The sequence below is a fragment of the Osmerus eperlanus genome, chromosome 23, assembly GCF_963692335.1.
Source record: "Osmerus eperlanus chromosome 23, fOsmEpe2.1, whole genome shotgun sequence".
In the NCBI taxonomy this organism is placed as follows: Eukaryota; Metazoa; Chordata; class Actinopteri; order Osmeriformes; family Osmeridae; genus Osmerus; species Osmerus eperlanus.
In genome coordinates this window covers 11,080,602-11,099,074 of record NC_085040.1, presented here as the reverse complement: position 1 = coordinate 11,099,074, position 18,473 = coordinate 11,080,602, and the positions used below count along the sequence as shown (strand labels likewise).

Here is an 18,473-nt window from a genome sequence, read left to right as displayed (position 1 = left end):
TAGTGTTCTTGTAATTGGAAACAAGCTATCTCAAAATGTTTGTGGTTACTTCTGAAGCAAGAGACCACGTGACCTAATGGATAAGGCGTCTGACTTCGAATCGAAGATTAAGGGTTTGAGTCCCTTCGTGGTTGTCATCAGCATGATGGATCTTGATTGCTGTTGAAGAGCTTTAAAAGCCATAAGTTGTTCTCGTTTTTGGAAACAAGCCATCTCAAAGTGTTTATCTGAACCTGATGGATCGCGACTCCAGTTGAGCTGTCGAAGGTGCTTTATAGAAAAAGTTGTTCACATGTTGTAGGAAACAAGTCTGTCTCAAAGTGTGTGTGGTTAGATCAGCAAGAAGTGAATACATGTCGTTACGGATAAGGCGTCTGACTTAAGGAATAGTGTTCTCGTAATTGGAAACAAGCTATCTCAAATTGTTTGTGGTTACTTCTGAAGCAAGAGACCATGTGGCCTAATGGATAAGGCGTCTGTCTTCGGATCACAAGATTAAGGGTTCGAGTCCCTTCGTGGTTGTCATCAGCATGATGGATCTTGATTGCTGTTGAAGAGCTTTAAAAGCCATAACTTGTTCTCGTTTTTGGAAACAAGCCATCTCAAAGTGTTTATCTGAACCTGATGGATCGCGACTCCAGTTGAGCTGTCGAAGGTGCTTTATAGAAAAAGTTGTTCACATGTTGTAGGAAACAAGTCTGTCTCAAAGTGTGTGTGGTTAGATCAGCAAGAAGTGAATACATGTCGTTACGGATAAGGCGTCTGACTTAAGGAATAGTGTTCTCGTAATTGGAAACAAGCTATCTCAAATTGTTTGTGGTTACTTCTGAAGCAAGAGACCATGTGGCCTAATGGATAAGGCGTCTGTCTTCGGATCAGAAGATTAAGGGTTCGAGTCCCTTCGTGGTTGTCATCAGCATGATGGATCTTGATTGCAGTTGAATAGCTTTAAAAGCCATAAGTTGGTCTCGTTTTTGGAAAAAAGCCATCTCAAAGTGTTTATCTGAACTTGATGGATCGCGACTTCAGTCGAGCTGTCGAAGATGCTTGATGGAAAAAGTTGTTCACATGTTGTAGGAAACAGTCTGTCTCAAAGTGTGTGTGGTTAAATTAGCAAGAAGTGAATACATGTCGTTACGGATAAGGCGTCTGGCTTATGGTGAGAAGATTGAGAGTCGCTTCCTGGTTGTCCACAGAATTGTGTTCCTTTCTCTGAACTAGATCCATCTTGACTCCTCTCAAGCTGTTGAAGATGCCTAATTAAGGAATGGTGTTCTTGTAATTGGAAACAAGCTATCTCAAAATGTTTGTGGTTAATTCTTAAGCAAGAAACCACGAGGCCTAATGGATAAGGTGTCTGACTTCGGTTCAGAAGATTAAGGGTTCGAGTCCCTTCGTGGTTGTCATCAGCATGATGGATCTTGATTGCTGTTGAAGAACTTTAAAAGCCATCAGTTGTTCTCGTTTTTGGAATCAAGCCATCTCAAAGTGTTTATCTGAACTTGATGGATCGCGACTTCAGTCGAGCTGTCGAAGATGCTTGATGGAAAAAGTTGTTCACATGTTGTAGGAAACAGTCTGTCTCAAAGTGTGTGTGGTTAGATCAGCAAGAAGTGAATACATGTCGTTACGGATAAGGCGTCTGACTTAAGGAATAGTGTTCTCGTAATTGGAAACAAGCTATCTCAAAATGTTTGTGGTTAATTCTTAAGCAAGAAACCACGAGGCCTAATGGATAAGGCGTCTGACTTCGAATCAGAAGATTAAGGGTTCGAGTCCCTTCGTGGTTATCATCAGCATGATGGATCTTGATTGCTGTTGAAGAGCTTTAAAAGCCATAAGTTGTTCTCGTTTTTGGAAACAAGCCATCTCAAAGTGTTGATCTGAACTTGATGGATCGCGACTCCAGTCGAGCTGTCGAAGATGCTTGATGGAAAAAGTTGTTCCCATGTTGTAGGAAACAGTCTGTCTCAAAGTGTGTGTGGTTAAATTAGCAAGAAGTGAATACATGTCGTTACGGATAAGGCGTCTGACTTATGGTGAGAAGATTGAGAGTCGCTTCCTCGTTGTCCACAGAATTGTGTTCCTTTCTCTGAACTGGGTCCGTCTTGATTCCTCTCAAGCTGTTGAAGATGCCTAATTAAGGAATGGTGTTCTTGTAATTGGAAACAAGCTATCTCAAAATGTTTGTGGTTACTTCTGAAGCAAGAGACCACGTGGCCTAATGGGTAAGGCGTCTGACTTCGAATCAGAAGATTAAGGGTTCGAGTCCCTTCGTGGTTGTCATCAGCATGATGGATCTTGATTGCTGTTGAAGAACTTTAAAAGCCATAAGTTGTTCTCGTTTTTGGAATAAAGCCATCTCAAAGTGTTTATCTGAACTTGATGGATCGCAACTCCAGTCGAGCTGTCGAAGATGCTTGATGGAAAAAGTTGTTCACATGTTGTAGGAAACAGTCTGTCTCAAAGTGTGTGTGGTTAGATCAGCAAGAAGTGAATACATGTCGTTACGGATAAGGCGTCTGACTTAAGGAATAGTGTTCTCGTAATTGGAAACAAGCTATCTCAAAATGTTTGTGGTTACTTCTGAAGCAAGAGACCACGTGGCCTAATGGATAAGGCGTCTTACTTCGAATCAGAAGATTAAGGGTTCGAGTCCCTTCGTGGTTGTCATCAGCATGATGGATCTTGATTGCTGTTGAAGAGCTTTAAAAGCCATAAGTTGTTCTCGTTTTTGGAATCAAGCAATCTCAAAGTGTTTATCTGAACTTGATGGATCGCGACTCCAGTCGAGCTCTCGAAGATGCTTGATGGAAAAAGTTGTTCACATGTTGTAGGAAACAGTCTGTCTCAAAGTGTGTGTGGTTACATCAGCAAGAAGTGAATACATGTCGTTACGGATAAGGCGTCTGACTTAAGGAATAGTGTTCTTGTAATTGGAAACAAGCTATCTCAAAATGTTTGTGGTTACTTCTGAAGCAAGAGACCACGTGGCCTAATGGATAAGGCGTCTGACTTCGAATCGAAGATTAAGGGTTTGAGTCCCTTCGTGGTTGTCATCAGCATGATGGATCTTGATTGCTGTTGAAGAGCTTTAAAAGCCATAAGTTGTTCTCGTTTTTGGAAACAAGCCATCTCAAAATGTTTATCTGAACCTGATGGATCGCGACTCCAGTTGAGCTATCGAAGGTGCTTTATAGAAAAAGTTGTTCACATGTTGTAGGAAACAAGTCTGTCTCAAAGTGTGTGTGGTTAGATCAGCAAGAAGTGAATACATGTCGTTACGGATAAGGCGTCTGACTTAAGGAATAGTGTTCTTGTAATTGGAAACAAGCTATCTCAAAATGTTTGTGGTTACTTCTGAAGCAAGAGACCACGTGACCTAATGGATAAGGCGTCTGACTTCGAATCGAAGATTAAGGGTTTGAGTCCCTTCGTGGTTGTCATCAGCATGATGGATCTTGATTGCTGTTGAAGAGCTTTAAAAGCCATAAGTTGTTCTCGTTTTTGGAAACAAGCCATCTCAAAGTGTTTATCTGAACCTGATGGATCGCGACTCCAGTTGAGCTGTCGAAGGTGCTTTATAGAAAAAGTTGTTCACATGTTGTAGGAAACAAGTCTGTCTCAAAGTGTGTGTGGTTAGATCAGCAAGAAGTGAATACATGTCGTTACGGATAAGGCGTCTGACTTAAGGAATAGTGTTCTCGTAATTGGAAACAAGCTATCTCAAATTGTTTGTGGTTACTTCTGAAGCAAGAGACCATGTGGACTAATGGATAAGGCGTCTGTCTTCGGATCACAAGATTAAGGGTTCGAGTCCCTTCGTGGTTGTCATCAGCATGATGGATCTTGATTGCAGTTGAATAGCTTTAAAAGCCATAAGTTGGTCTCGTTTTTGGAAAAAAGCCATCTCAAAGTGTTGATCTGAACTTGATGGATCGCGACTCCAGTCGAGCTGTCGAAGATGCTTGATGGAAAAAGTTGTTCCCATGTTGTAGGAAACAGTCTGTCTCAAAGTGTGTGTGGTTAAATTAGCAAAAAGTGAATACATGTCGTTACGGATAAGGCGTCTGGCTTATGGTGAGAAGATTGAGAGTCGCTTCCTGGTTGTCCACAGAATTGTGTTCCTTTCTCTGAACTAGATCCATCTTGACTCCTCTCAAGCTGTTGAAGATGCCTAATTAAGGAATGGTGTTCTTGTAATTGGAAACAAGCTATCTCAAAATGTTTGTGGTTAATTCTTAAGCAAGAAACCACGAGGCCTAATGGATAAGGTGTCTGACTTCGGATCAGAAGATTAAGGGTAGCATGATGGATCTTGATTGCTGTTGAAGAACTTTAAAAGCCATCAGTTGTTCTCGTTTTTGGAATCAAGCCATCTCAAAGTGTTTATCTGAACTTGATGGATCGCGACTTCAGTCGAGCTGTCGAAGATGCTTGATGGAAAAAGTTGTTCACATGTTGTAGGAAACAGTCTGTCTCAAAGTGTGTGTGGTTAGATCAGCAAGAAGTGAATACATGTCGTTACGGATAAGGCGTCTGACTTAAGGAATAGTGTTCTCGTAATTGGAAACAAGCTATCTCAAAATGTTTGTGGTTACTTCTGAAGCAAGAGACCACGTGGCCTAATGGATAAGGCGTCTGACTTCGAATCAGAAGATTAAGGGTTTGAGTCCCTTTGTAGTTGTCATCAGCATGATGGATCTTGATTGCTGTTGAAGAGCTTTAAAAGCCATAAGTTGTTCTCGTTTTTGGAAACAAGCCATCTCAAAGTGTTGATCTGAACTTGATGGATCGCGACTCCAGTCGAGCTGTCGAAGATGCTTGATGGAAAAAGTTCTTCCCATGTTGTAGGAAACAGTCTGTCTCAAAGTGTGTGTGGTTAAATTAGCAAGAAGTGAATACATGTCGTTGCGGATAAGGCGTCTGGCTTATGGTGAGAAGATTGAGAGTCGCTTCCTGGTTGTCCACAGAATTGTGTTCCTTTCTCTGAACTAGATCCATCTTGACTCCTCTCAAGCTGTTGAAGATGCCTAATTAAGGAATGGTGTTCTTGTAATTGGAAACAAGCTATCTCAAAATGTTTGTGGTTAATTCTTAAGCAAGAAACCACGAGGCCTAATTGATAAGGTGTCTGACTTCGGATCAGAAGATTAAGGGTTCGAGTCCCTTCGTGGTTGTCATCAGCATGATGGATCTTGATTGCTGTTGAAGAACTTTAAAAGCCATCAGTTGTTCTCGTTTTTGTAATCAAGCCATCTCAAAGTGTTTATCTGAACTTGATGGATCGCGACTTCAGTCGAGCTGTCGAAGATGCTTGATGGAAAAAGTTGTTCACATGTTGTAGGAAACAGTCTGTCTCAAAGTGTGTGTGGTTAGATCAGCAAGAAGTGAATACATGTCGTTACGGATAAGGCGTCTGACTTAAGGAATAGTGTTCTCGTAATTGGAAACAAGCTATCTCAAAATGTTTGTGGTTACTTCTGAAGCAAGAGACCACGTGGCCTAATGGATAAGGCGTCTGACTTCGAATCAGAAGATTAAGGGTTCGAGTCCCTTCGTGGTTGTCATCAGCATGATGGATCTTGATTGCTGTTGAAGAACTTTAAAAGCCATAAGTTGTTCTCGTTTTTGGAATAAAGCCATCTCAAAGTGTTTATCTGAACTTGATGGATCGCAACTCCAGTCGAGCTGTCGAAGGTGCTTTATAGAAAAAGTTGTTCACATGTTGTAGGAAACAAGTCTGTCTCAAAGTGTGTGTGGTTAGATCAACAAGAAGTGAATACATGTCGTTACGGATAAGGCGTCTGACTTAAGGAATAGTGTTCTTGTAATTGGAAACAAGCTATCTCAAAATGTTTGTGGTTACTTCTGAAGCAAGAGACCACGTGGCCTAATGGATAAGGCGTCTGACTTCGAATCGAAGATTAAGGGTTTGAGTCCCTTCGTGGTTGTCATCAGCATGATGGATCTTGATTGCTGTTGAAGAGCTTTAAAAGCCATAAATTGTTCTCGTTTTTGGAAACAAGCCATCTCAAAGTGTTTATCTGAACCTGATGGATCGCGACTCCAGTTGAGCTGTCGAAGGTGCTTTATAGAAAAAGTTGTTCACATGTTGTAGGAAACAAGTCTGTCTCAAAGTGTGTGTGGTTAGATCAGCAAGAAGTGAATACATGTCGTTACGGATAAGGCGTCTGACTTAAGGAATAGTGTTCTCATAATTGGAAACAAGCTATCTCAAATTGTTTGTGGTTACTTCTGAAGCAAGAGACCATGTGGCCTAATGGATAAGGCGTCTGTCTTAGGATCAGAAGATTAAGGGTTCGAGTCCCTTCGTGGTTGTCATCAGCATGATGGATCTTGATTGCAGTTGAAGAGCTTTAAAAGCCATAAGTTGGTCTCGTTTTTGGAAAAAAGCCATCTCAAAGTGTTGATCTGAACTTGATGGATCGCGACTCCAGTCGAGCTGTCGAAGATGCTTGATGGAAAAAGTTGTTCCCATGTTGTAGGAAACAGTCTGTCTCAAAGTGTGTGTGGTTAAATTAGCAAAAAGTGAATACATGTCGTTACGGATAAGGCGTCTGGCTTATGGTGAGAAGATTGAGAGTCGCTTCCTGGTTGTCCACAGAATTGTGTTCCTTTCTCTGAACTAGATCCATCTTGACTCCTCTCAAGCTGTTGAAGATGCCTAATTAAGGAATGGTGTTCTTGTAATTGGAAACAAGCTATCTCAAAATGTTTGTGGTTAATTCTTAAGCAAGAAACCACGAGGCCTAATGGATAAGGTGTCTGACTTCGGATCAGAAGATTAAGGGTTCGAGTCCCTTCGTGGTTGTCATCAGCATGATGGATCTTGATTGCTGTTGAAGAACTTTAAAAGCCATCAGTTGTTCTCGTTTTTGGAATCAAGCCATCTCAAAGTGTTTATCTGAACTTGATGGATCGCGACTTCAGTCGAGCTGTCGAAGATGCTTGATGGAAAAAGTTGTTCACATGTTGTAGGAAACAGTCTGTCTCAAAGTGTGTGTGGTTAGATCAGCAAGAAGTGAATACATGTCGTTACGGATAAGGCGTCTGACTTAAGGAATAGTGTTCTCGTAATTGGAAACAAGCTATCTCAAAATGTTTGTGGTTACTTCTGAAGCAAGAGACCACGTGGCCTAATGGATAAGGCGTCTGACTTCGAATCAGAAGATTAAGGGTTCGAGTCCCTTCGTGGTTGTCATCAGCATGATGGATCTTGATTGCTGTTGAAGAGCTTTAAAAGCCATAAGTTGTTCTCGTTTTTGGAAACAAGCCATCTCAAAGTGTTGATCTGAACTTGATGGATCGCGACTCCAGTCGAGCTGTCGAAGATGCTTGATGGAAAAAGTTCTTCCCATGTTGTAGGAAACAGTCTGTCTCAAAGTGTGTGTGGTTAAATTAGCAAGAAGTGAATACATGTCGTTACGGATAAGGCGTCTGGCTTATGGTGAGAAGATTGAGAGTCGCTTCCTGGTTGTCCACAGAATTGTGTTCCTTTCTCTGAACTAGATCCATCTTGACTCCTCTCAAGCTGTTGAAGATGCCTAATTAAGGAATGGTGTTCTCGTAATTGGAAACAAGCTATCTCAAAATGTTTGTGGTTACTTCTGAAGCAAGAGACCACGTGGCCTAATGGATAAGGCGTCTGACTTCGAATCAGAAGATTAAGGGTTCGAGTCCCTTCGTGGTTGTCATCAGCATGATGGATCTTGATTGCTGTTGAAGAGCTTTAAAAGCCATCAGTTGTTCTCGTTTTTGGAATCAAGCCATCTCAAAGTGTTTATCTGAACTTGATGGATCGCGACTTCAGTCGAGCTGTCGAAGATGCTTGATGGAAAAAGTTGTTCACATGTTGTAGGAAACAGTCTGTCTCAAAGTGTGTGTGGTTAGATCAGCAAGAAGTGAATACATGTCGTTACGGATAAGGCGTCTGACTTAAGGAATAGTGTTCTCGTAATTGGAAACAAGCTATCTCAAAATGTTTGTGGTTACTTCTGAAGCAAGAGACCACGTGGCCTAATGGATAAGGCGTCTGACTTCGAATCAGAAGATTAAGGGTTCGAGTCCCTTCGTGGTTGTCATCAGCATGATGGATCTTGATTGCTGTTGAAGAGCTTTAAAAGCCATAAGTTGTTCTCGTTTTTGGAAACAAGCCATCTCAAAGTGTTGATCTGAACTTGATGGATCGCGACTCCAGTTGAGCTATCGAAGGTGCTTTATAGAAAAAGTTGTTCACATGTTGTAGGAAACAAGTCTGTCTCAAAGTGTGTGTGGTTAGATCAGCAAGAAGTGAATACATGTCGTTACGGATAAGGCGTATGACTTAAGGAATAGTGTTCTCGTAATTGGAAACAAGCTATCTCAAATTGTTTGTGGTTACTTCTGAAGCAAGAGACCATGTGGCCTAATGGATAAGGCGTCTGTCTTCGGATCACAAGATTAAGGGTTCGAGTCCCTTCGTGGTTGTCATCAGCATGATGGATCTTGATTGCTGTTGAAGAGCTTTAAAAGCCATAACTTGTTCTCGTTTTTGGAAACAAGCCATCTCAAAGTGTTTATCTGAACCTGATGGATCGCGACTCCAGTTGAGCTGTCGAAGGTGCTTTATAGAAAAAGTTGTTCACATGTTGTAGGAAACAAGTCTGTCTCAAAGTGTGTGTGGTTAGATCAGCAAGAAGTGAATACATGTCGTTACGGATAAGGCGTCTGACTTAAGGAATAGTGTTCTCGTAATTGGAAACAAGCTATCTCAAATTGTTTGTGGTTACTTCTGAAGCAAGAGACCATGTGGCCTAATGGATAAGGCGTCTGTCTTCGGATCAGAAGATTAAGGGTTCGAGTCCCTTCGTGGTTGTCATCAGCATGATGGATCTTGATTGCAGTTGAATAGCTTTAAAAGCCATAAGTTGGTCTCGTTTTTGGAAAAAAGCCATCTCAAAGTGTTGATCTGAACTTGATGGATCGCGACTCCAGTCGAGCTGTCGAAGATGCTTGATGGAAAAAGTTGTTCCCATGTTGTAGGAAACAGTCTGTCTCAAAGTGTGTGTGGTTAAATTAGCAAAAAGTGAATACATGTCGTTACGGATAAGGCGTCTGGCTTATGGTGAGAAGATTGAGAGTCGCTTCCTGGTTGTCCACAGAATTGTGTTCCTTTCTCTGAACTAGATCCATCTTGACTCCTCTCAAGCTGTTGAAGATGCCTAATTAAGGAATGGTGTTCTTGTAATTGGAAACAAGCTATCTCAAAATGTTTGTGGTTAATTCTTAAGCAAGAAACCACGAGGCCTAATGGATAAGGTGTCTGACTTCGGATCAGAAGATTAAGGGTAGCATGATGGATCTTGATTGCTGTTGAAGAACTTTAAAAGCCATCAGTTGTTCTCGTTTTTGGAATCAAGCCATCTCAAAGTGTTTATCTGAACTTGATGGATCGCGACTTCAGTCGAGCTGTCGAAGATGCTTGATGGAAAAAGTTGTTCACATGTTGTAGGAAACAGTCTGTCTCAAAGTGTGTGTGGTTAGATCAGCAAGAAGTGAATACATGTCGTTACGGATAAGGCGTCTGACTTAAGGAATAGTGTTCTCGTAATTGGAAACAAGCTATCTCAAAATGTTTGTGGTTACTTCTGAAGCAAGAGACCACGTGGCCTAATGGATAAGGCGTCTGACTTCGAATCAGAAGATTAAGGGTTCGAGTCCCTTTGTAGTTGTCATCAGCATGATGGATCTTGATTGCTGTTGAAGAGCTTTAAAAGCCATAAGTTGTTCTCGTTTTTGGAAACAAGCCATCTCAAAGTGTTGATCTGAACTTGATGGATCGCGACTCCAGTCGAGCTGTCGAAGATGCTTGATGGAAAAAGTTCTTCCCATGTTGTAGGAAACAGTCTGTCTCAAAGTGTGTGTGGTTAAATTAGCAAGAAGTGAATACATGTCGTTACGGATAAGGCGTCTGGCTTATGGTGAGAAGATTGAGAGTCGCTTCCTGGTTGTCCACAGAATTGTGTTCCTTTCTCTGAACTAGATCCATCTTGACTCCTCTCAAGCTGTTGAAGATGCCTAATTAAGGAATGGTGTTCTTGTAATTGGAAACAAGCTATCTCAAAATGTTTGTGGTTAATTCTTAAGCAAGAAACCACGAGGCCTAATGGATAAGGTGTCTGACTTCGGATCAGAAGATTAAGGGTTCGAGTCCCTTCGTGGTTGTCATCAGCATGATGGATCTTGATTGCTGTTGAAGAACTTTAAAAGCCATCAGTTGTTCTCGTTTTTGGAATCAAGCCATCTCAAAGTGTTTATCTGAACTTGATGGATCGCGACTTCAGTCGAGCTGTCGAAGATGCTTGATGGAAAAAGTTGTTCACATGTTGTAGGAAACAGTCTGTCTCAAAGTGTGTGTGGTTAGATCAGCAAGAAGTGAATACATGTCGTTACGGATAAGGCGTCTGACTTAAGGAATAGTGTTCTCGTAATTGGAAACAAGCTATCTCAAAATGTTTGTGGTTACTTCTGAAGCAAGAGACCACGTGGCCTAATGGATAAGGCGTCTGACTTCGAATCAGAAGATTAAGGGTTCGAGTCCCTTCGTGGTTGTCATCAGCATGATGGATCTTGATTGCTGTTGAAGAACTTTAAAAGCCATAAGTTGTTCTCGTTTTTGGAATAAAGCCATCTCAAAGTGTTTATCTGAACTTGATGGATCGCAACTCCAGTCGAGCTGTCGAAGGTGCTTTATAGAAAAAGTTGTTCACATGTTGTAGGAAACAAGTCTGTCTCAAAGTGTGTGTGGTTAGATCAGCAAGAAGTGAATACATGTCGTTACGGATAAGGCGTCTGACTTAAGGAATAGTGTTCTTGTAATTGGAAACAAGCTATCTCAAAATGTTTGTGGTTACTTCTGAAGCAAGAGACCACGTGGCCTAATGGATAAGGCGTCTGACTTCGAATCGAAGATTAAGGGTTTGAGTCCCTTCGTGGTTGTCATCAGCATGATGGATCTTGATTGCTGTTGAAGAGCTTTAAAAGCCATAAGTTGTTCTCGTTTTTGGAAACAAGCCATCTCAAAGTGTTTATCTGAACCTGATGGATCGCGACTCCAGTTGAGCTGTCGAAGGTGCTTTATAGAAAAAGTTGTTCACATGTTGTAGGAAACAAGTCTGTCTCAAAGTGTGTGTGGTTAGATCAGCAAGAAGTGAATACATGTCGTTACGGATAAGGCGTCTGACTTAAGGAATAGTGTTCTCATAATTGGAAACAAGCTATCTCAAATTGTTTGTGGTTACTTCTGAAGCAAGAGACCATGTGGCCTAATGGATAAGGCGTCTGTCTTAGGATCAGAAGATTAAGGGTTCGAGTCCCTTCGTGGTTGTCATCAGCATGATGGATCTTGATTGCAGTTGAAGAGCTTTAAAAGCCATAAGTTGGTCTCGTTTTTGGAAAAAAGCCATCTCAAAGTGTTGATCTGAACTTGATGGATCGCGACTCCAGTCGAGCTGTCGAAGATGCTTGATGGAAAAAGTTGTTCCCATGTTGTAGGAAACAGTCTGTCTCAAAGTGTGTGTGGTTAAATTAGCAAAAAGTGAATACATGTCGTTACGGATAAGGCGTCTGGCTTATGGTGAGAAGATTGAGAGTCGCTTCCTGGTTGTCCACAGAATTGTGTTCCTTTCTCTGAACTAGATCCATCTTGACTCCTCTCAAGCTGTTGAAGATGCCTAATTAAGGAATGGTGTTCTTGTAATTGGAAACAAGCTATCTCAAAATGTTTGTGGTTAATTCTTAAGCAAGAAACCACGAGGCCTAATGGATAAGGTGTCTGACTTCGGATCAGAAGATTAAGGGTTCGAGTCCCTTCGTGGTTGTCATCAGCATGATGGATCTTGATTGCTGTTGAAGAACTTTAAAAGCCATCAGTTGTTCTCGTTTTTGGAATCAAGCCATCTCAAAGTGTTTATCTGAACTTGATGGATCGCGACTTCAGTCGAGCTGTCGAAGATGCTTGATGGAAAAAGTTGTTCACATGTTGTAGGAAACAAGTCTGTCTCAAAGTGTGTGTGGTTAGATCAGCAAGAAGTGAATACATGTCGTTACGGATAAGGCGTCTGACTTAAGGAATAGTGTTCTCGTAATTGGAAACAAGCTATCTCAAAATGTTTGTGGTTACTTCTGAAGCAAAAGACCACGTGGCCTAATGGATAAGGCGTCTGACTTCGAATCAGAAGATTAAGGGTTCGAGTCCCTTCGTGGTTGTCATCAGCATGATGGATCTTGATTGCTGTTGAAGAGCTTTAAAAGCCATAAGTTGTTCTCGTTTTTGGAAACAAGCCATCTCAAAGTGTTGATCTGAACTTGATGGATCGCGACTCCAGTCGAGCTGTCGAAGATGCTTGATGGAAAAAGTTCTTCCCATGTTGTAGGAAACAGTCTGTCTCAAAGTGTGTGTGGTTAAATTAGCAAGAAGTGAATACATGTCGTTACGGATAAGGCGTCTGGCTTATGGTGAGAAGATTGAGAGTCGCTTCCTGGTTGTCCACAGAATTGTGTTCCTTTCTCTGAACTAGATCCATCTTGACTCCTCTCAAGCTGTTGAAGATGCCTAATTAAGGAATGGTGTTCTCGTAATTGGAAACAAGCTATCTCAAAATGTTTGTGGTTACTTCTGAAGCAAGAGACCACGTGGCCTAATGGATAAGGCGTCTGACTTCGAATCAGAAGATTAAGGGTTCGAGTCCCTTCGTGGTTGTCATCAGCATGATGGATCTTGATTGCTGTTGAAGAGCTTTAAAAGCCATCAGTTGTTCTCGTTTTTGGAATCAAGCCATCTCAAAGTGTTTATCTGAACTTGATGGATCGCGACTTCAGTCGAGCTGTCGAAGATGCTTGATGGAAAAAGTTGTTCACATGTTGTAGGAAACAGTCTGTCTCAAAGTGTGTGTGGTTAGATCAGCAAGAAGTGAATACATGTCGTTACGGATAAGGCGTCTGACTTAAGGAATAGTGTTCTCGTAATTGGAAACAAGCTATCTCAAAATGTTTGTGGTTACTTCTGAAGCAAGAGACCACGTGGCCTAATGGATAAGGCGTCTGACTTCGAATCAGAAGATTAAGGGTTCGAGTCCCTTCGTGGTTGTCATCAGCATGATGGATCTTGATTGCTGTTGAAGAGCTTTAAAAGCCATAAGTTGTTCTCGTTTTTGGAAACAAGCCATCTCAAAGTGTTGATCTGAACTTGATGGATCGCGACTCCAGTTGAGCTATCGAAGGTGCTTTATAGAAAAAGTTGTTCACATGTTGTAGGAAACAAGTCTGTCTCAAAGTGTGTGTGGTTAGATCAGCAAGAAGTGAATACATGTCGTTACGGATAAGGCGTCTGACTTAAGGAATAGTGTTCTTGTAATTGGAAACAAGCTATCTCAAAATGTTTGTGGTTACTTCTGAAGCAAGAGACCACGTGGCCTAATGGATAAGGCGTCTGACTTCGAATCGAAGATTAAGGGTTTGAGTCCCTTCGTGGTTGTCATCAGCATGATGGATCTTGATTGCTGTTGAAGAGCTTTAAAAGCCATAAGTTGTTCTCGTTTTTGGAAACAAGCCATCTCAAAGTGTTTATCTGAACCTGATGGATCGCGACTCCAGTTGAGCTGTCGAAGGTGCTTTATAGAAAAAGTTGTTCACATGTTGTAGGAAACAAGTCTGTCTCAAAGTGTGTGTGGTTAGATCAGCAAGAAGTGAATACATGTCGTTACGGATAAGGCGTCTGACTTAAGGAATAGTGTTCTCGTAATTGGAAACAAGCTATCTCAAATTGTTTGTGGTTACTTCTGAAGCAAGAGACCATGTGGCCTAATGGATAAGGCGTCTGTCTTAGGATCAGAAGATTAAGGGTTCGAGTCCCTTCGTGGTTGTCATCAGCATGATGGATCTTGATTGCAGTTGAAGAGCTTTAAAAGCCATAAGTTGGTCTCGTTTTTGGAAAAAAGCCATCTCAAAGTGTTGATCTGAACTTGATGGATCGCGACTCCAGTCGAGCTGTCGAAGATGCTTGATGGAAAAAGTTGTTCCCATGTTGTAGGAAACAGTCTGTCTCAAAGTGTGTGTGGTTAAATTAGCAAAAAGTGAATACATGTCGTTACGGATAAGGCGTCTGGCTTATGGTGAGAAGATTGAGAGTCGCTTCCTGGTTGTCCACAGAATTGTGTTCCTTTCTCTGAACTAGATCCATCTTGACTCCTCTCAAGCTGTTGAAGATGCCTAATTAAGGAATGGTGTTCTTGTAATTGGAAACAAGCTATCTCAAAATGTTTGTGGTTAATTCTTAAGCAAGAAACCACGAGGCCTAATGGATAAGGTGTCTGACTTCGGATCAGAAGATTAAGGGTTCGAGTCCCTTCGTGGTTGTCATCAGCATGATGGATCTTGATTGCTGTTGAAGAACTTTAAAAGCCATCAGTTGTTCTCGTTTTTGGAATCAAGCCATCTCAAAGTGTTTATCTGAACTTGATGGATCGCGACTTCAGTCGAGCTGTCGAAGATGCTTGATGGAAAAAGTTGTTCACATGTTGTAGGAAACAGTCTGTCTCAAAGTGTGTGTGGTTAGATCAGCAAGAAGTGAATACATGTCGTTACGGATAAGGCGTCTGACTTAAGGAATAGTGTTCTCGTAATTGGAAACAAGCTATCTCAAAATTTTTGTGGTTACTTCTGAAGCAAGAGACCACGTGGCCTAATGGATAAGGCGTCTGACTTCGAATCAGAAGATTAAGGGTTCGAGTCCCTTCGTGGTTGTCATCAGCATGATGGATCTTGATTGCTGTTGAAGAGCTTTAAAAGCCATAAGTTGTTCTCGTTTTTGGAAACAAGCCATCTCAAAGTGTTGATCTGAACTTGATGGATCGCGACTCCAGTCGAGCTGTCGAAGATGCTTGATGGAAAAAGTTGTTCCCATGTTGTAGGAAACAGTCTGTCTCAAAGTGTGTGTGGTTAAATTAGCAAGAAGTGAATACATGTCGTTACGGATAAGGCGTCTGACTTAAGGAATAGTGTTCTCGTAATTGGAAACAAGCTATCTCAAAATGTTTGTGGTTACTTCTGAAGCAAGAGACCACGTGGCCTAATGGATAAGGCGTCTGACTTCGAATCAGAAGATTAAGGGTTCGAGTCCCTTTGTGGTTGTCATCAGCATGATGGATCTTGATTGCTGTTGAAGAGCTTTAAAAGCCATAGGTTGTTCTCGTTTTTGGAAACAAGCCATCTCAAAGTGTTGATCTGAACTTGATGGATCGCGACTCCAGTCGAGCTGTCGAAGATGCTTGATGGAAAAAGTTCTTCCCATGTTGTAGGAAACAGTCTGTCTCAAAGTGTGTGTGGTTAAATTAGCAAGAAGTGAATACATGTCGTTACGGATAAGGCGTCTGACTTATGGTGAGAATATTGAGAGTCGCTTCCTCGTTGTCCACAGAATTGTGTTCCTTTCTCTGAACTGGGTCCGTCTTGATTCCTCTCAAGCTGTTGAAGATGCCTAATTAAGGAATGGTGTTCTTGTAATTGGAAACAAGCTATCTCAAAATGTTTGTGGTTAATTCTTAAGCAAGAAACCACGAGGCCTAATGGATAAGGTGTCCGACTTCGGATCAGAAGATTAAGGGTTCGAGTCCCTTCGTGGTTGTCATCAGCATGATGGATCTTGATTGCTGTTGAAGAACTTTAAAAGCCATCAGTTGTTCTCGTTTTTGGAATCAAGCCATCTCAAAGTGTTTATCTGAACTTGATGGATCGCGACTTCAGTCGAGCTGTCGAAGATGCTTGATGGAAAAAGTTGTTCACATGTTGTAGGAAACAGTCTGTCTCAAAGTGTGTGTGGTTAGATCAGCAAGAAGTGAATACATGTCGTTACGGATAAGGCGTCTGACTTGAGCCTAAACCATGCAACGGAACGTAAATCCCAATAGAAGCAACTCAATCGCTACCAAGACTAAACTTTTGACACCTAGGTTGTCTATTTAGGCCAAATATTGACTGAGTTTTAGGGGGGCAAAAATAAAAATATAAAAAAAACTAGAGAGGGTACAATTTCTGGGGAAATTGTAGGGTGTGCTTGCTTGCGTCGGTTGCACAGGGGTCCGTTTTTGAATGACATTTTTACAACTGATTTCTGTTTATTTTATATGAAAATGCATAGTTATTATTTATAAAGATTAAACAGATTTAAAAAAAACAGACAAAAATGCTGCTCATTTACAACTGAAAATACGAGTGAAGTGTAGAATGAAATAGATGTCTTCTCATTTCCCCTGCAAGAGGCAGCCTCATCGTTGAATCAAAACGAATACATTTGGCAGACCGGTGTAAAAATTGACCTAATCTCTATGACTTAAACGTCATTTTAAGTTTTTCCCTTCTCCTGATATTTTCAGGCATGTAGCCTACTCATTGCATTCATTCATTAATAAAGAACCCCCTTTGAAGATTATTCTACGACGTTACCCGGCAGTAGAAGATGGAATCGCGATTCAAACAGTACCATCTGCTAACTGAAAATATGCCCCCCAAAACGTAAATAAGCTTGACATTTATTTAGTGGAAAATTGCTCATTCATAAAAAGCTCACTGGTAGCGACCATTGTCAGTAACAACGCAAAATGCGATATAGCCCTGTGTGGAGAAGCTGCCCTGGTAAATTGTACTACTACGGTACAGTACTAGTAGACTACTGCTGTGTTCGTCTTGGTAGCGATTGCGTTGGTTGAATTTGATTTAACGTTCCGTTGTACGGTTTAGGCTGAAATTAATTATTTTCATGAACAGATTGACAAAGTTTAGGCTGTGGCAATGATGTTCAGGTTAGTAGTTAGATAGATTTTTGATTTAAGTTAGGGGAGTGCCGAACATGTTCTGTTGCCGTTTGACTTCCTACAGCTGTGTAGATGTTTTTGTAGTGTCTCGCGTAGGCTACAGCGTTTCAGTGAGCAACACTGGTTTGAAACCACAGGTAATGATAATTTCACCCACAAATCGTTTACTTGTAATGTAATGTCATAATAAATCCTACAACGAAAATGTATTTGTGAGTAATGTTTATTTTAACGATTGAAAACAGATGCATCATAGACCACTGTAGTATGTGTTACCCGGGCAACAGGGGCTAATGTCATGATGCTAATACTTCAGTGAAATAGTAGACTACTGTTTCCGAAAGTAGATGTACTTCCATCATAAAATCAGCTTATATTGTACATTACACGTCACAATTGTGTGTCATATCATATCTCTTTGCTTGTGGCGTTTCTGCAGCTGCCTTGCAATGAGACGGGCCACATCGACCTAGATTAAATTGATAAGGTCGGAACGAAGTGAGACAAATGGTAACCGCGGTCAGACCCATCTGCCAAGCGGCCGTGCGGCTGCGTCCCCTTTGGAATCAGACTGGCCACGTTGACCTAGATTAAATTGATAAGGTCGGAACGAAGGGAGACAGATGAAAACCGCGGTCGGACCTCTTCGCCGAGCGAACGGCCGAGAGGGGTCGTTGCAGGCCAACATTTCAAAGACGGCCTTTACGATTCGACGATTCTTGATCGCTCTTTGGCGGTCGAATTAGGGAGGCGTCCTTAGAATAATTTGTCCATGCAATCACGTAAACTGTAGACAAGTGCTACTAACACACATTCCGTGGGGGTCAGGACAGCTTCTGTCTAGGGTAACGCAGCTATGGCTCGGGATTTCAGTGCGCTGCAAGTTCTACAGCAGATGTTTGCCAATATCGAGCAAAGTGAGTCTGAAGAGGAGGCAGAAGATGTGTCAGAAGATGACGGGGAAGAGTGTGCAGAGAATGTAGCAGAAGAGGATGACGAAGAAGAAGACGGGCAAGAGTACGCGGAGCATGTGTCAGAAGTGGAAGACGGGCAAGAGTACGACGCCGCCGCCGCCGACCAAGCCCCTCAAATCGACAGAGATACTTTCTTGTCGAAAAACGGCCAAATTGAATGGTGTTCGATTGCGTATTGGAGGAATCCGAGGCTGCTGTCGCAACGTGAAAGTACGGAGAGGACCCCCAGAGGACCCACAGCTTACGCTGTTTCCCACGCTCACGACATCGTCTCCGCATTTTTACTCTTTGTCACGCCACAAATCGAAAGAGTAATCTTGGACGTGACAAATCGGGAAGGTTATCTGAAACGCGAAGAGGAGTGGAAAGCCATGGACGCCACGTGCCTACATAGGGCTGCTAATCCTGGCAGGGGTGTACAAGTCCCGAGGCGAAGCGGCCGCCAGTCTATGGGACGCGCAAAGCGGCAGAGCGATTTTCCGCACCACCATGCAGCTGAAACTCTTCTACACCTATTCGACGTCGATACGATTTGACGACCGTGGGACACGAGCGGCGAGACGCGCGACGGACAAGTTGGCGGCGATAAGAGAGGTCTGGGATATGTGGGTAGAGAGATTACCACGCC

General features: G+C 42.0%; 16 non-coding genes across 16 annotated transcripts; all 16 read left to right on the top strand.

Moving 5' to 3' along the window:
- The first annotated feature begins 837 nt into the window (after positions 1–837).
- trnar-ucg (transfer RNA arginine (anticodon UCG)) lies at positions 838–910 on the top strand. Its single transcript has one exon. It is a non-coding gene; the product is annotated as a tRNA-Arg (tRNA).
- Positions 911–1,717: 807 nt separating this feature from the next.
- On the top strand, positions 1,718–1,790 carry trnar-ucg (transfer RNA arginine (anticodon UCG)). The gene has a single exon. It is a non-coding gene; the product is annotated as a tRNA-Arg (tRNA).
- A 420-nt stretch (positions 1,791–2,210) lies between these two features.
- On the top strand, positions 2,211–2,283 carry trnar-ucg (transfer RNA arginine (anticodon UCG)). Its single transcript has one exon. It is a non-coding gene; the product is annotated as a tRNA-Arg (tRNA).
- A 314-nt stretch (positions 2,284–2,597) lies between these two features.
- trnar-ucg (transfer RNA arginine (anticodon UCG)) lies at positions 2,598–2,670 on the top strand. The gene has a single exon. It is a non-coding gene; the product is annotated as a tRNA-Arg (tRNA).
- A 2,824-nt stretch (positions 2,671–5,494) lies between these two features.
- Positions 5,495–5,567, top strand: trnar-ucg (transfer RNA arginine (anticodon UCG)). Its single transcript has one exon. It is a non-coding gene; the product is annotated as a tRNA-Arg (tRNA).
- Positions 5,568–7,149: 1,582 nt separating this feature from the next.
- On the top strand, positions 7,150–7,222 carry trnar-ucg (transfer RNA arginine (anticodon UCG)). Its single transcript has one exon. It is a non-coding gene; the product is annotated as a tRNA-Arg (tRNA).
- A 420-nt stretch (positions 7,223–7,642) lies between these two features.
- trnar-ucg (transfer RNA arginine (anticodon UCG)) lies at positions 7,643–7,715 on the top strand. Its single transcript has one exon. It is a non-coding gene; the product is annotated as a tRNA-Arg (tRNA).
- Positions 7,716–8,029: 314 nt separating this feature from the next.
- On the top strand, positions 8,030–8,102 carry trnar-ucg (transfer RNA arginine (anticodon UCG)). Its single transcript has one exon. It is a non-coding gene; the product is annotated as a tRNA-Arg (tRNA).
- Positions 8,103–8,805: 703 nt separating this feature from the next.
- Positions 8,806–8,878, top strand: trnar-ucg (transfer RNA arginine (anticodon UCG)). The gene has a single exon. It is a non-coding gene; the product is annotated as a tRNA-Arg (tRNA).
- A 783-nt stretch (positions 8,879–9,661) lies between these two features.
- Positions 9,662–9,734, top strand: trnar-ucg (transfer RNA arginine (anticodon UCG)). The gene has a single exon. It is a non-coding gene; the product is annotated as a tRNA-Arg (tRNA).
- Positions 9,735–10,541: 807 nt separating this feature from the next.
- Positions 10,542–10,614, top strand: trnar-ucg (transfer RNA arginine (anticodon UCG)). Its single transcript has one exon. It is a non-coding gene; the product is annotated as a tRNA-Arg (tRNA).
- Positions 10,615–12,197: 1,583 nt separating this feature from the next.
- Positions 12,198–12,270, top strand: trnar-ucg (transfer RNA arginine (anticodon UCG)). Its single transcript has one exon. It is a non-coding gene; the product is annotated as a tRNA-Arg (tRNA).
- A 420-nt stretch (positions 12,271–12,690) lies between these two features.
- On the top strand, positions 12,691–12,763 carry trnar-ucg (transfer RNA arginine (anticodon UCG)). Its single transcript has one exon. It is a non-coding gene; the product is annotated as a tRNA-Arg (tRNA).
- Positions 12,764–13,077: 314 nt separating this feature from the next.
- trnar-ucg (transfer RNA arginine (anticodon UCG)) lies at positions 13,078–13,150 on the top strand. Its single transcript has one exon. It is a non-coding gene; the product is annotated as a tRNA-Arg (tRNA).
- Positions 13,151–14,732: 1,582 nt separating this feature from the next.
- On the top strand, positions 14,733–14,805 carry trnar-ucg (transfer RNA arginine (anticodon UCG)). Its single transcript has one exon. It is a non-coding gene; the product is annotated as a tRNA-Arg (tRNA).
- A 314-nt stretch (positions 14,806–15,119) lies between these two features.
- On the top strand, positions 15,120–15,192 carry trnar-ucg (transfer RNA arginine (anticodon UCG)). Its single transcript has one exon. It is a non-coding gene; the product is annotated as a tRNA-Arg (tRNA).
- The last annotated feature ends 3,281 nt before the right edge of the window (positions 15,193–18,473 follow it).